Below are 16417 nucleotides of genomic sequence, written 5' to 3'. Positions count from 1 at the left end.
AATGGTCGTGCATCATTCCCTCAGTTTGCCTTGAGATGGGAGAAATACGGATTTCAATGTTGGACTTCCTGCTTTCAATGATGTAAAAATCGTCATTTTACATCATTGAAAGCAGGAAGTCTTATTCATGGGTTTCATTGAAATCCGTATTTCTCCCATCTCAAGGCAAACTGAGGGTTTTCTAAAAATACAAAGCTTAATGCTAATCTGTGAAGTGTCCCTTTAAATACAGGGGCATAAGTATTTGACCCCTATGTTAAGTTAGGAGCGGGAGGATTTTTTATATGTTCTTATTTCTAAAGGCCAGCTATTTCCTGGAGCCAGGATATTATGCAGGATATTATGCTTTGGAATTAAAACAGCCCCACATTACATATCACATACTGTACCCTTCACCTTCACCTGTATTTAAGGAAGAACATTTATTCATTTACATGTATGATACATTCTTCAATCACAAAGGAAATTGGTAAAAGATGATTTTATATTCCTATTTTTAGTCAATATTAGCTTGGGTTCAAATACTTATTCTCCCCACTGCATATGACTATTTCAAAATATGTGTTCATTTAGAATTTGTTACCAGCAACACGTTGGGACAGGGCCAAGAAAATGCTGAAAAGGTTTGTAATGACAAAGAAAACTTTTACAACAAATTAGGGTAACTGGCAACATGTTATTGGGTATGAAAAATAGCATCCCAAAGGCAGAGTCTCTTAGAAGTAAAGATGTACAGATATTTATCACTCTGAGCAAACCTATGTGGACTAATGATGAGGCATAATAATTATAATGCTTTTTAACATGAAATTGCGAAGTATTTGGGGAGTCAATAGAGTTTGTCATCTAGAACATATCATTAAAAATATTCAGAAAATCCAGAGAAATCTTTGCAAACGAGGGACAGAGCTGAAAAACAATATTGGATGGCTGTGGTCTTTTGCACCTCAGATGACACTGCATTAACATTTTTTTTTTCTAAATGAAAATCATAGTAAAGGTAAACCTCTGACATTGTCTATGAGCACAGTTTCACAAATGCTCGTGACTTTACCCTGCAAAAGGACCATTTTTATTTAGACGTGGACTTGAGCTGGTTTGAAATAGACTGAGGAAAAAAGGACTTGTGGTGAGATCCATCAACATTTGCCATTCTTTTTGGAATCAGGCTAAAGAGATCTATGGCAATGTGGAGGTGCATTTGTGCAGCATGGGCATCTTGCACATCTGCCCAGGGATAATCAATTCTGAATTATGTATACAGGTTTTGAGCAACATTATCCAGGCAATTCGGGGAAGACCTTGAATATTTGAAGAAAACACTGCCAAAATGTATTATGCACATATTTAAACAGCGTTTCTAGAGGAGGAATCCTTAAGCCAAAATGGCCTGTCTGCAGTTCAGACCTGTCAAATTAGGTGCATAATGGAATGAAAAACTTGATTAAAGGTATACTATGCAGGATTGGCGATTTCAGCGCCGGTTTCGCTTTCACTTTTCATTTTCGCTCGTTTTATGCTTGCATATTTCTCTGCAGAGCTTCCCCTACAGCTTTAGTGTGTATATTTGACAAAACTCCTCAATTGGTCAGTCTGCCGTGCCTTTTCATGAGACTTTACATGACACTTCCTGGAGTAGAGCATGGGTGCGTGCCCGGTGTCTCCTGAAGTTGCAAGTGTGGTTTTACCGCTACAGACCACTAGAGCGGCCAAAAAACACACCGTTCGACCGGTAATGACTCATTTAATCATATATAACAGTATATGGAACGAATTGATTAACTGAAAAACGTTGCATAGTATACCTTTAAGAATGCAACACGTTGAGCAACTGAAACCCTGCATCAGGCAGGACACTCTAGCAACTGGTCTCCTCATTTCCTAAACATTTACACAATGTTGCTAAATGAAGAGGTGAAGCAGCACAGAGGTAAACATGCCTCGGTCTCAACCTTTTTTAAAAAAAACATTTGCCATCAAATTCAAAGTGAATTACTGTATATTTACTGTGATATAGCATTTTCATTTATTGGACAGTATGTTGTCTGTTAACTTTTTGTAGCTGTTTACGAGATTTGCATAGATCACTGTTTTTAATTGTATTTTAGGCTACACAATGTCCCAATGGGCATGATTTAGTAAAATGTGTAGAATAGAACCAAGATTAACCTGTTAGCAAACTGGATTTTTTTCCTGCAGGTCCATGGAAAGGATCCCATTGATGCCTGTTTCCAAACTTGCAATTTTACTACCACTCCTTTCCAGACAGAGTGCATTCAAATGTGCAGATTAGTCTGAGTTCACTATCAATGTCTTTTAAAACAACCCACTTGGTAGTCTTACTATTATCGTCATAAAAATCTGTCTTGCAATTATTGAGATTATGTCCTAGGGTGATGATTGCTAAAATGTCGACGTGGTGATCCAATTCACTGACAAAAGAATCCAGAAAAGAAAAGAGGTGATCAATCACAATCCATTTAACTGACAAAGAGAATCCAGAGATAACATTGCAGTGTTCCAAAATAAAAATGAAAGATAAGACAACCAAAATAAGAACAGGAGCTGGAATGGTAGTCAATGGTAGCATTAGAACATGAACGTATCTGGTTATGTGTAGTATGTAAACTCACATACACAAAGCTAACGCCATGTCAGAGGAATGCCTTTTCAAAAACAATCAATCACAAGATATTTGTGGCCACCAACCAAAGTGCCAGATTTTGGAAACACCCTCTGCAGTTCCACTGATGGCCAGATGATGGAGCACCTGCAGCATGGAACAAGCCGAGGCCAGGTATGGGGATACTCATTTTCACCTGTGAACTTAGGCAGTCGACTCTTCTCCTCAGGAAACAGACATGATTTAAAATATAGTCACGTTCGCATAATGGTCAGCATGTTTATTTGGAAGGAAGTGAAAGTAGATGCAGATATGAAAAAGGAAAAAAACTGGAAATACGCAAAATGATACCTTTAAGACCATTGCACAGGTAAACAGGCCCATTCTTACCAAAAATGTGATCTCAAATTATATGTTGATAATTGGGGCATTTCAATCTCATTTATGCACAACCTAGCATCTTTTTGCATTAAAAGGGGATATGCCATCCCACTAAACATTAGCCATAATGTTTTGTTCTTAGATGTAAAAAGTGGACCCGTTAGTATAAAGCCCCCAAACTGGCATCAGAGCATCCTGAGAAGAATGGAGAAACTGAGCAGTGCCAGCTCCTGATGCTGCAGCAGAGCGCAGGTGAGGGGCCAGGTGAGGGGGCAGTTGAGGGGGCAGGTGAGGGGGCAGGTGAGGGGCAGGTGAGGGGGCAGTTGAGGGGGCAGGTGAGAGCCTGGGTGTGGGAGCTGGGAGTGACGGACAAGGGAGTGGGTCAGGCACAGCACGCAGGACTGTCTTTTCATCGTGTGGATTTCAAGTGCTCCCTCTCTACCCCAGGAGTCTGCTGTTGGAGGCACCCATCAAAGCACTTGACAGTCAGGGGAGAGAGGCAATCTCCTCTGAAGTAATACGTCTTCATTATTACTTACACACCATTAAAAATGTGCAGTTTAAGGGAAATAAAATAAGTGTCACTACAGGTTGGGGTGATTTTGCAGACTAGCAATCAGCTTTGAGTTGCCTATGTGGCTCCTCACAGTGCCAGAAAGGCAGCGTCTCATCCCGATTGTGTCCGCGCACGCACGTCCACCGCAGACTGCAAATCACCATGGCACAGCAACTCTCGGGTGGGCAGCATTTAGAATCCAGATGGCAGAAAACGGGGAAGTTAAATCCAGATCACGTCCCTCCCGCAGCCCCTCCCCAGAGACAGCTCTGTCATGCAGACCACTGCCAAATCAGATCGTGTTTAACCTGCAAAAGATGGGCCACCTCTCCAGGTTGGAGGCGCATGGCTCCCATGGCACCATGTTGGTGACAACGTGCACTTTAATATGCAATGTTTTATTGGGACTCCGTGTCATATTGTAATGAACCACAAAAGGAGGACCAGATTGCACTCTTCCCCCTGTTGGTGGTTTCATTACATTTCATTTATTTTCTGCTTTTTACCACTAATATTTCATTTGGGAGGATTCTATCGAATTCATTTTACTTTTCCTCTGATGTAATCTAAAGTTGGTCTGCAAGTCTATTACCCTCCCTCATACAAAGCTTGTGTATCATTTCCATCATAACCTGACCACAGGACCAAGCTTAGCTAAACTATATAAAAGTCACTTCACTTCACCTTACTCAACAGCTGTTTCAGTAACCTTAGTATGAAATGATATATATATTTATATGTGTGAAGGTTATAAGGTTAATAAGGTAATAAGGTTAGGCTACTTATTATTTCTATATTATGTTGAGAATGAATTAAGCTATTTGAAACATTTATGCCAGGAGTCAAGTCCTTGCTCACACGTTCACTCATACACACACACACACACACACACACACACACACACACACTCTCTCTCTCTCTCTCTCTCTCTCACACACACACACACACACACACACACACATTCTTAACGCCTTTCTTCCAATATGACACCCAGGAATGCTAAAAACAGGCCAACAAAATCTGGAATCACTTGTAACAGGAGGTTGCATAAGAAATCTCCGTAGACCCAATTTGGCCTTTTCTTTTAGCAGACAAATTAGGGGACAAATTAAAGGACCCTATAATTATGCATAATTTCTTAGCTCTATGTCAGAGCAGGAACATTATTCTAAATTCTCCCCTCAACATCCTCTACCTCATCTAGTTCATATTTGCTTGATTGGGAGAAAACAAACGTCTCAGTGATTTGTTGTGTAACGGCAAGACCTGGGGGAAAATATACCCGTGCAGAAGCATAATTCAAAAGTCATTCAGCACATATACTGTATAGGTTAGACACAACTAAGACAGTTCAAAACAAACCAGGTTTCAAAACATTTTTTTTTTTATGCTACAACCCTTCACTGAATGATTCAGTTCTTCTAGTTTAATGATCTCCTTTCTTGGGTTGCATGAAATAATCTGATTGTTGACAGCAGTTGCTGACCTAGCAGTATTTCTGTAAGACAATAACAACAGAGAAAGCTCATCCATTGTGCCAGACCCTGAGAGAGAGCTACGTAGACTGTGGATTTAAGACATCTTTTTTTGAAGGCAGACAAAATGTGAAAAGCTATTTCTTTCTCTTTCCCTTCCTCATCTTTCCTTTTCTTTCATCAGATTGACCTTTCTACTTCGTGGCATGAACTCTTTAGCGTCATCCTTGATCTTTTGTGTCTCTCCTCTCAGTCATTCAGCCTCAGACATTATTCAGAGCTCAGGCTGGCAGGGCAGCTGGCAAGGGACTTTAGCGGCCCGCTCACCTCGCTGTTTCTGTCTGAGGCATCGACACCCAACAGGGCTTTACTGTGTTTGCTCCAGGAACTTTAGACGCCACATGCTCAAAGTAATAAGGCCCCCGACTCTGCCTCGGTGGTGTTTGTATATTTAAACTGTGTTAATAATGCCATGTTATGCTTGGGTTATTTGGTGCTTTATCAGAGCACAGAGAATCAGAGCTACAACAGCTGTGTCTGAGACAGAGAGAGAGAGAGAGAGAGAGAGAAAAAAAAGACAATTCCAGCCTGCAGCGACATCTTGTATTTATATTTCCACAGCCAAGGTCTCCTGAGTGAGAATACACAAGACATCGCATGATTTGTTTGTTTTTCTTCTGCTTCCCGAATTGGTCTCACATTCCGCCAGCGCCGTTTCTCAATTTGTTTATTTTTCTCTCCTCGGATTGACAGTCGAATGTCAGCCACTTATTTGTCTGTATGCGGGAGAGCTGGTTGTCCTGTAACCTCTGCAGCTCACTCTGGTGTGCTGGTGAGCGGCGGGATTAGGGCGTGTTTGTGTCCCCGTGTTGTTCCACAGCAAGGCCACGGTGCCCTGGAGCCCTGGAGGAGACCCGCCGCTCCCCAGTGTGTGCTCAACGGCTGCTGAGAAGCACATACACAAACACTCATCCACTCCACCACCCACACACACACACACATGGAACCCCCCCCCCCCCACACACACACACACGCACATGGACATAAACACCCACCCACACACACACACACACACACACACACACACACACACACACACACACACACACACACATAAACACACACAGACACACATGCACGCACACACATACATAAACACACACACACACACACACACATACACATACACGCACACACACATATATAAACACACACACACACACACGCATATGTACATGAACACACACAGACACACACACACACACACACACACACATGCACGCACACACATACATAAACACACACACACACACACACACACATACACGCACACACACTATATAAACACACACACACGAACATGTACATAAACACACACACACATGTACATAAACACACACACACACACACACACACACAAAGCATTGGCTCAGGCAGACAACAGTTGTCGCATCCTATTGGATAGTGTGTGGACAGTAGTGGTTACGTGACAGCTGATTCAAAGATTTCATAAGACTTGACAAGCACTACCAAGCACTTTTGAGTTGTAATGCTAGAAATAGATGGTAATGAATGCCACTTATTAATCACCTCATTTGACTTATTGCTTGTACCGTTTCTCAGCAGCTTAAACGGGGTCCAGATGTTTGGGTGATTTAGTGATAGACTTAGCTGCATAAAGTCATTTCAAAAGCATGTGTTTACAAGCCTGTGCTGGTTGATTGTAAGTATGACCAGTCTGACTTCTGGGTAGTGTTTCCCCAGAAGCCTTGAGAAGCTGGCCGAGCATCAAGAGCCACATCCTAACAGGCAGCGCTAAGTGTGCTTTTGTAGGCACCGCATACTTTGATTTGCTATGGTGATGGATGACTTTGCTTAGCTCAGAATAAAAGCTGCTCAAGTGGCCTCAGACAAGTGAGAATTGATTTCTGTGGTGTGGTGTCAGGTCAACAAATTCCAACCAATCTGTCTTTCACATTCACCAGCACTGTGTGTCCCCTGTTGAAAGAACATTGATTTGCAGATCCTTTTTTCTGAAAACACACAGCTTTGAAATTGTTGAGTATGTTGATAATAGCCTTACCTGCCCATTTCTATTGACAGCATAAGAGTCTTTCTAGTTAGACTCCACCATCCTGAAAACATAGAGCCCTTCAAACAGCTCTTCACCGGCCTGTATGGATATGATTCACTGTTTACATGCATAAATTGCCAACATCCATTGAGAAGAAACAACCGGAGTGAGACACAAGGAGAAAATATTTGCCAAACATGTAGTGTAAACATTGGCAAAACAGCTGATCAATCCCCTCCACTGGCTAAAGGAGTGAATTGACAACACCTTTGGCAGGCCTGCATGTCTCTTGAGGTCTTTCCAAGCAACACCCCCCTGCTTTGTCTCTTGATGCAAACTGATAATGTCCTCATAATCAGGCCACATTAATTGTGTCTGGCAAATGGTTCACCGCTGCTTCGTCCACTGCGCACATAATAGATCAATACAGACAGCTCATGAAGCCCTTTGAGAATGCTGCCGATTTCAAAATGAAAGCCTCTGTAATCCTGCCTGGTTTGAATTAAAGATGATAACGACTCTGGGGATCATAGGAATAAAGGAGGGGGAGTCATGTTTGAAGTCAAACACACAAGAGACGGCAATATTCAATCAATTTACTCGGTTGGATGCTTTTGACTGGCTTTTCATCAGTGCTGGACTGAATGGTCAGATCACATATAGAAAAAAGCAAATGTGTTACATGCTCTTTGGAAAATAATGAGGGGGTAAGATCGGAATTCCGATCTTGAAGCTTGCATCAGACACGACTGAGAAAGGGTTATAAAGGATCTTTGCTTGCACCCAGAGAACCATGTATCTACCTGAGGAAACAGGAAACTGCACAGGTAATGATTTGCTCCATGACTTGTGATGAATGTCCCTACATTATGCGTAGCCTAATAGAACACTGGCCCATGCCCAGCCACCTGATTCATTGTCCCACATCAGAGCAAGGAAGGTGCCCTGCTCTCACATTCTAGAAGCACTAAGTTGGCCCCTAAGAACATTGAGTTGTTTACTGGGGAAGAGAGAGTTGTGGTGGCTTGCAGGCAGCACGCCTTTAATTCTGCAAATTTGGTCTGAGAGGGGAAGGATACAGCCTTCTGCAGCGAGCGGCCAGTGAGAATGACCATTCCTGCCGGCTGAGGAGTGTCCACTGCTGTGGACGTGCCTGAAGGCTGGGGGGAGCACTTTGGGACTGTACCCATGGCGACGGCGTCCCCCACAATTGGTGTTCAAATCCAGGACATGTAGGTCATGGCGAGAGCACAGCAATACACATGATGGGCTGTCACGCTGAGGGATCAGGTGCCAGTGTGTCTCCTCTAGCCTGATCCAACGCCACCGTTGGGGAGAGACGCATGACTGCTTTGAGTAGGACCTGTAAAAGGAAATGGGTCTGCACGGGCCAGGATCGGATGTCCTCTGTGTCGTTAAACGCAAGCTTTACTGTACTCCTCAGACAGGGCACGTGGGGGCTTTTGCCAGGTTTTGTGATTGACTGCCGCTACATCTGCTGCTATGTGCTCAAATGAGTGACAGAAAGAGGACAGGAGGGAAAATAAGCAGATGTCAGGTGCGACAAGAATGACGGAGTGAGACAAAAGAGAGAATGAGGCAGTCTGGGGCCAAAGGCAATTAGCACAACAACACCCACACTGACTCACCTCAACTCAACTCACTCCGCTGCCAACTCCGGTCTCTTCCACAGCTCTTTAGTAAAGCATAAAGTACCTGCTTAAGGACAGCTGGGGCAAAGACTGGCATCAGGAGGATGTGTATGACACCTTTGGCTAGTGATTACTGTAGTCATACTATCAAACTTAAAGGGACACTTCACCGATTAGCATTAAGCTTTGTATCTTTAGAAAACAGTCATGTTTTTGAATGGTCTTGCCTCATTCCCTCAGTTTGCCTTGAGATGGGAGAAATATGGATTTCAATGTTGGACTTCCTGCTTTCAATGATGTAAAAGTCATCATTTCACATCATTGAAAGCAGGAAGTCCTATTCATGGGTTTCATTGAAATCCGTATTTCTCCCATCTCAAGGCAAACTGAGGGAATGATGCACGACCATTCAAAAACATGACTAGTTTTCTAAAGATACAAAGCTTAATGCTAATCGGTGAAGTGTCCCTTTAAGACTTTAGGTTATACAGTACTCTGTGCAGAAGCTCTGGATTGCATGCATAACAGTAATAAAGGGTTAGTGTAGCTGTGACCAGACATCAAATGATCAGAATATTGAAACATGTTACGTTTTCAAAAGTTGTCTATTGATTAACATCAGACTGATATTGTTATATTGATATGTATCTCAGTGTGATCATGCTTGCATATTTCAGCCCTTATATCAAGGAAAAATACTTTGTGTCAAATGATTGTTTTGCATTCATGTCACCTGAAGCATGGCAATAGAAAATCTATCCATATTTTTGAGTGAAGCATAGGTGAGATACCAACGAGAGTAGTGGGTGGATATAGAATGGAAACGGGCTATGATGAAATTTTATGTTTATCCAACGTTAATTTTCTTGCCGTTCTCAACCGTTTATCACAGCACTAGCTGCTAATATCATTGGAAAGTTCCAGCATGTCGTGTGATATGTGATAAGTACTCCATGTGCAATTCAACAGAGAATAATGTATGTGAATTTGGACACATATTATTGCTACAGTATATATTTTCAGGGGGGATTTTGAACATCTTAAGGTGGCTTCAGTCCTCCTAAAACAGATCTAACAATGTTCCTAAATGTCAGCATTGTCAACATATTTCATTTACATGACCCAATTTCGACCTGATTTGGTTTTCTGTCTGGTCATATTAAATCAATCACTGATGAATAATTGATTTGATTTTGACAAATTGGTTGTTGAAGGACTGAAAATACTGGTTCTTGCCTTACCGAGGAGGCATTTTATGCCTACACATTCATAAATATTTTCAAATTTTTCTCAGAATTATTTCATTTCCAGGCACTGACTGCTTTTAGACCTAATCACCCAGTAATCATTTTCAGTGGTGAACCATGGGATGTGTGTTGCCATAGACACCCATTTGAATATGTCCAATTAGATGTCAGTAGCCCTAGTCCTGCTTCTGGGGCTGCCTCTCCTGCTTAGATATCAGAACATCTATGCGTAAGGCGCAGCTCACTAGTTCTGCAAATATTAGCAACACTGTATGGTCTTCTTCTCTGCTCTAAAAATATCCCATAATGTCCTTGAGTCTAGTTTGAAATACATGTAAAATTCAAAAGGGTTCATTAATCAGGCAGATTTCCCTCTTCATGCATGAATCTCCATATGCCAAAAAGGACCTCAACATTTTAACTTTCTGGTCGCTGTGTGTCTTGCGAAATAAATCTGCGATTGAAGATGTCACCATCACCATTGATCATTGTCTGTGTCGCTAATATTTGCACCTGGGTGCAAAAAAGTCAAACTGCAAGTGCTAGAAGTACCTGTACCTGCAGTGGCCTCTGGTATCCTCTCTCACGGCCTTGCTTAATTGAAGCAGGAGCGTCAAAGCGGCGGATCCTTTGGTGTGTGGTTTGGATGTCCTGTGCTATTTTTCCTCCCTTCTCTCCAAACGCTCATGAATGTTCACTCCCATGACTTCCTTGCCACACATTTGGTGAAGCAATCGTCAAGAGAGCCTTTATTTGTCCTCATGGCAGGGTGTCCCAGGCGTGTCTGTGGTGAAGAGGCGAGATAAATGACTCTGTGGTTATCAACCTTCCATATGCAAATGATTAAGACACAGCTGTGATGATTGATTCAAAATCCTTCTTTTGTGTTTTGTCTGACTTCCAGTGAAAATGAACTCTCACTTTAGATTCACTTTATTGTTTTTGACAAGCTTACAAAACTTTTTATACTGATTCTGACAATTATCTGGAGAGCCTTTAAGTCACAGTGATCAGTCTGGTGTGAGGATGTGAGGTTTTTTTTTTAAAAAAATTTTACATTTGCTTGTCTTCAATTAGTAAACACCCACTGAGTGATAATGGACTAATACTTATTGTGTGTGTGATTGATCCACCAAGGTCAAATGCCTTATCTCACAATGTTAAAAAAGTAAAATAAAAGTTTTTTTGAGCTACCCCTTGTTGTGGATCTAAAATTCTCAAAAAGTATCTCTAAAAATAAATCTCAAAATGTTCTTTCTGTACATGCTACACGCTACATTGCGAAATACCAAAGTCTCATTTGTACCAGCAAAAATGACATCCATTAGCCACTACATTTCAATGTAAGTTTTCCACACGGACCCCTAGATCCTCTATGATTGTGTGTACGAATGCAAGTCCAACACATAGTGCCATTTCCTCACAGCAGTGTTATTCACATCAGTCATGTCATTTGTTTACATTACCTCACACAGATTGCTCTAGATCTCTCTCGCCAGCATTATTTCTACTTGTACAAATAGCAAAAGTCGTTTTTTAAAGTTTGAGAGGTGCTGAGATATTTTCCATGAAAATGAAATGATAGGGACTAGAACGGGAAATTTAACAGAAATCCTGGGTAGAAGCCAAATATGGAGGGTGATTTAATATCCAATTTATTTTTTGTTTACATGTGACATACTCACATGTCCATAGCCTAATGGATTCTTCAGGGTTGGACGGAGGTCAGAGTTTGTTCCACAGTTTGACATTGAATAAGTTGTGAAATTGTCTTCAGGAGGGAATGTTATCTTGGGAATTTGCATTAATACTCAAGAGTTAAGTGAAAATGCAGCTTTTCAAGGGATGTATCATCTGATGGACTCTCTCAATTAGTACCCAATACATTTATCCATTTTATCAGCATCATTACTTTTGTGAATGTGACCATATTCACAAACCATGAAAATAGGTTTCTGTCCTGATATCTGTTGAACTTGAACTTTAAATGTATCGCCTACTTGTAAAACTATGTATGACAGATCCAAATATGCTTAACACAGTTCATCACTGACATCTAATAAATCCCTAAGGAAAATCCATTGTTTGTATTAGACCATTCCCAGAATGACCTCCTCTGAATTCTAATTAAATCAGTGATCCAGAACCTAATGAGGCCAGAACTATCGATAGTGTTTAAAAGGTACGTAGTTACAAAACGTGAAAATGAACCTTCAGCCGGATAACGGCATAACAACAATCCCTGTGGTATATAGACACGAATGAACATGCGGTATTTTAAGAATGGAATAACAGAATTAAGTTAATATGAAATTGCAAAATGTGTTAGGCTACTAAATGATATGCTAATGAAATATCAATCTATCAATCGATATCAGTCAGACCGGTTCAGCACAAGCAAGTCTGCCGACTTGAGAGGATTAAAGGAAAGATGCGTCACAAATGAGTTGACTCAAATGACTCACACTTTGATTCTGATGATCACAGCACTCTCATCAATTTCTCAGAGGGAACATTGTGAGTTAGGCCATAGTCCCACTGCGAGAGGATGGACCTGCATAGCTCTAAATACCACGAATTACCGATGGCACCTGGTGATGATGCAATACTCAGAAGATGTAGCTGCTGCAGTGTCCTTGGCAGCTAATGAAGAGTGAGCGTTAGGCTCCTGCCTGGTTGACTGAGCATTAATTGAACAGTCTCTTCTCTTCCACATCCAACAGTGCGTCAGAGGGAAACACTGGCAGCACAAAGTCATTGAAACATCTGGTGCTGTGCCGACAGGTTAATATGTATGTCTGTCTCATGCCGACAGGTGAGCATCATATTAAAATTCACAAGGTACACGAAGCGTGAACTGCTGAAATGGATTTTCCAATTTAGGAGATGTGTGAGCCAGAATCTTAATGGAAAAGTGCTAAGTGATATCTTAAGCCATGAAAAGCTGGTCTAAGTCTTTTCATGTTTCAGCAGTTGGAGAGCAAGTGTAGTTATGTGTGTCTTCCTGAGGTATTTAAATGCAAGAGATTTATTGGACAGCTGATGCCTAATTGGCTCTGACATTTCATGTGAAGGACCTGAGGGTCCATCCATTTAAATACCCAAACATTTCTGTCCACAGGGGTAGCAATTATGATTCTGGACTCTGCAATAACAACAAAAAAAATGTTTAATTCAATAATTCAATCACACACAATTTGATTAAATGAGAGACACAAAGGCGCTCTGCGAAATACTTGCTATATGGTCTCGCATAGCCGTACATTCAAGAGCTGTGCAGTTAGCACATCCCACTCTACAGTAGCTGATTTCTGCCAGTCAGAGAATCAGTGTGGGATTACAAGTTTCATGTTTGTAGCTCTTGACCATGTCCCATTAACTTTGGATGCAGCCTTAGCATGTGACTTGTGATAGCAGACGCCTGTCAGGACAGACTTTATTTACCAAAGGCTTTGTTTACTCTGATGGGGTAACTCAATGAGCCTGATAGAAGGGCTCATCTCTATGACAACAGAGGTAAACTTCACTTCAAGAGAAGTCAGTGTAGGCCTATATGCATGCCATTGCTTCAAGCTACATGTGCCAAAATCTATTTTCTTTACTAAACAAGATTTTAAATGAAGGCAACTCTTTCACTCAAATCTCATTTCATCCAGGCCTGAACTGGCTTGATTGAGTTGTCTAAGCATTATGATTCCTTCAAAGTGTTTCAACAAAATAAGCAAATCATCGAAAAGTAATTTGAAAAGCAAAATGCTGACAAAATCCAATCATTATACACTCATGCCCAATTATTTTGCAATTATTTCCAACTCACACTGTAATGTCAATTTCAAGTAAGAATTGTCTCTCCAGAGCTGTGAAGAAGGGGTTAATTAGATAGAGAGTTTTTGGGGTGATTTATATAGAGCCGAAACCAGAGAGTCAGGCCTGGGTTTTGTTCAAAGTGGGAATTAGATGGTTGAGATGAAGTGAAATGGGGTATGTGAAAACTACAGGGCTGTGATTCCCAAAGTTTCCATCTTTCTAGCCGTGGTGTCAAAGTCAGACGAAAGGAAGGAAAATGTACAGTAGACAGGAAAAGACAGACAGGCACAGAGACAGATTCAGAGAGAGAAAGAGAGAGAGAGAGAAATGAATAGGCCAACAAAAGAAAATCAAAGCGAAAAATGTGAGAGTGATACAGCTATGAAGCAGTTCACTAGAGAATAGAATATGAAAAAGACTGAGTGAGACAGAGGGACAATGAGGACGACTCTGAGGGAGAGCAATCCAGACAAAAGAAAAGATAAAGACAGAGACAAAGAGGTTCTGCGATAAAGACACAGGCAGAGAGGTTCAGAGAGAAATAATGAAAGCAAGACAGCTTGCAAATTGGAGATTTGGTGTGTGCGGTGTGTGTAGCAATGAGATATGCCCAGCAGAAGATGATGCAGTTTTGTTTACTCATGTATCTGCACATTAACAACCGTAGCAGTAGCCTACCTCGAAAGTGCCTGTTGCAAACTTATCCTCTTTCCTTTTTATTTAAGTGGCATGCAATAGTTCAGAAAATTATCATATTCTTCTATTGAGTAGCATATTTGTGACTGGAAATTTGATCTAAATCTACAGTAAATATGTGAGACAGTAAATCTCTTTTGAATGGCCTAAAAGACTATGTACTCTAGCTATGCACAACATGTTAGATTTTTACAATTATATGTCTGAAGTGTATGCAACTAAAATACTTCAGACCAGAGCAGGTATTTGAAATAATTCAGTTTGTGTTTCCCTTGTTCAACATAATGTGTGCCCTGATTTCAATAGCATAGCACATAAGCAATTTCTACAGCTCTCCAGGTTTGCATGCAGTTCTACTGATGTGAAATGCTCAACCTTTTCTTTGCAATATTTTGCTGCAGAAAAACTCTGAGATAACTGCTGTGTATTTATGTGACTTCCAAATGGAGCCAACTATCAGTCTGAATGTGATGGCAAGTGTTCCCACATCAAATGTCATGGTGTGAGTCTACATTAATCTGTCATACTGCTTTCTGGGGCAAAACACATTTCTTGCTGTTGTCAGGAAACTGTTCTGTGTCACCTGTCATTTCAAAGAATGTCCTCTGAAATATTTGGAGGAAAAGTGCCCTTGCACGCAGCAACTCCCATTAAGGAAGCAGCGAAATTGGGTTTCAGTTGAATGCAGAGCTTTTCACTTGTACAGGTTTATGGCAGGTATCTGCCACAGTTGCCCAAACTCATCAGCAACAGGTCTGCTTGGTTGTGCTGACCTGGCACTCTCCCCTGCTCCTCACAATATCCAGTTGCAGTGGATCATCAAGTTTAAGCTGTAGATGATGTAGATTTCCTCCCTCACTTGTCAGCTCATTCCATTTGACTCTGACTTACTGTAGGTCAGGTTTCCAGTCAGAAAGATGGATATGTATTTCCATGAGCAGGGAACACATTTTCCATCATTATATCTCCAAACAAGAGCTTTTGGTTGGATTATAGGGATTTAAGTGGTTCAGCAGTGTCTTTGTCAATCATTGAAATATGTGTGAGCTTGATATATGTGAGAGCTTTTCCATTTTGACACTCTGCAAGTGTTTTCTCTCCATTCTCTTGTTAAAATAATTTGATCTTGTTTGAAAATTAACATTAGTTATTGAAATTAAGGGAAATTAATCTTTGGAAAATATGTTAATTGGATATTCACTTATTGCCAGGCTGACTGATTAATTTGTCATTTCATTTCTTGAATGTTTTAAGGTGACAATCTGCAAGCCACAGGGTAAAGCACTGACATACATTATTCAGTCTGGAATCTAGAATCAAGAATCAAGAAATCTTCAAAGGTTATCAAGTCAATTGTGTTGTTAATCACATATCAAATATTTATGCAATATTTCTATTTAAGGGGGTTATTGCATTCCATATTTTGTAACCTCAGTATACACATTTAGCTACATGTTTAAGCCTGAGGCAAGAAGTCCGTAATAAATTCATTACAAAAACGGCTTCATTACCATGCTCTCAGCATCATGAACAGTTTTAATGACTGGGTCTCCGGAACAAGCTGCACAAGAGAGATACAATGACATAGAAGAATGATCTCTTTCGCTCTTGGATGAGCAGGGCAGAATTCATCATGCTTGGCAGACATGCTCATGCTTGGTAAACAAAAAGAAGTCACCGCCAAAATAGGTTTGGGAGCAAAAATGCACAAAAATAATCACAACTCGAAAAAAAAAGACACCTCTGCCAGTTGTGGAAAGGCCAGATTCCAGTCTGGGTCCCTATGGGCACTGGGGCCGTATGGCAATGGAGCCGACTCTGCTGTGCTAATAATCCCCCAATGATCTGGAAACATTTGTTTGAGATCTGACACAGATAATGACACCGAAGTTACTGAAAGTGATTA

The sequence above is a fragment of the Sardina pilchardus genome, chromosome 9, assembly GCF_963854185.1.
Source record: "Sardina pilchardus chromosome 9, fSarPil1.1, whole genome shotgun sequence".
NCBI classification, from domain to species: Eukaryota; Metazoa; Chordata; class Actinopteri; order Clupeiformes; family Clupeidae; genus Sardina; species Sardina pilchardus.
This window is presented reverse-complemented; position numbering follows the sequence as displayed.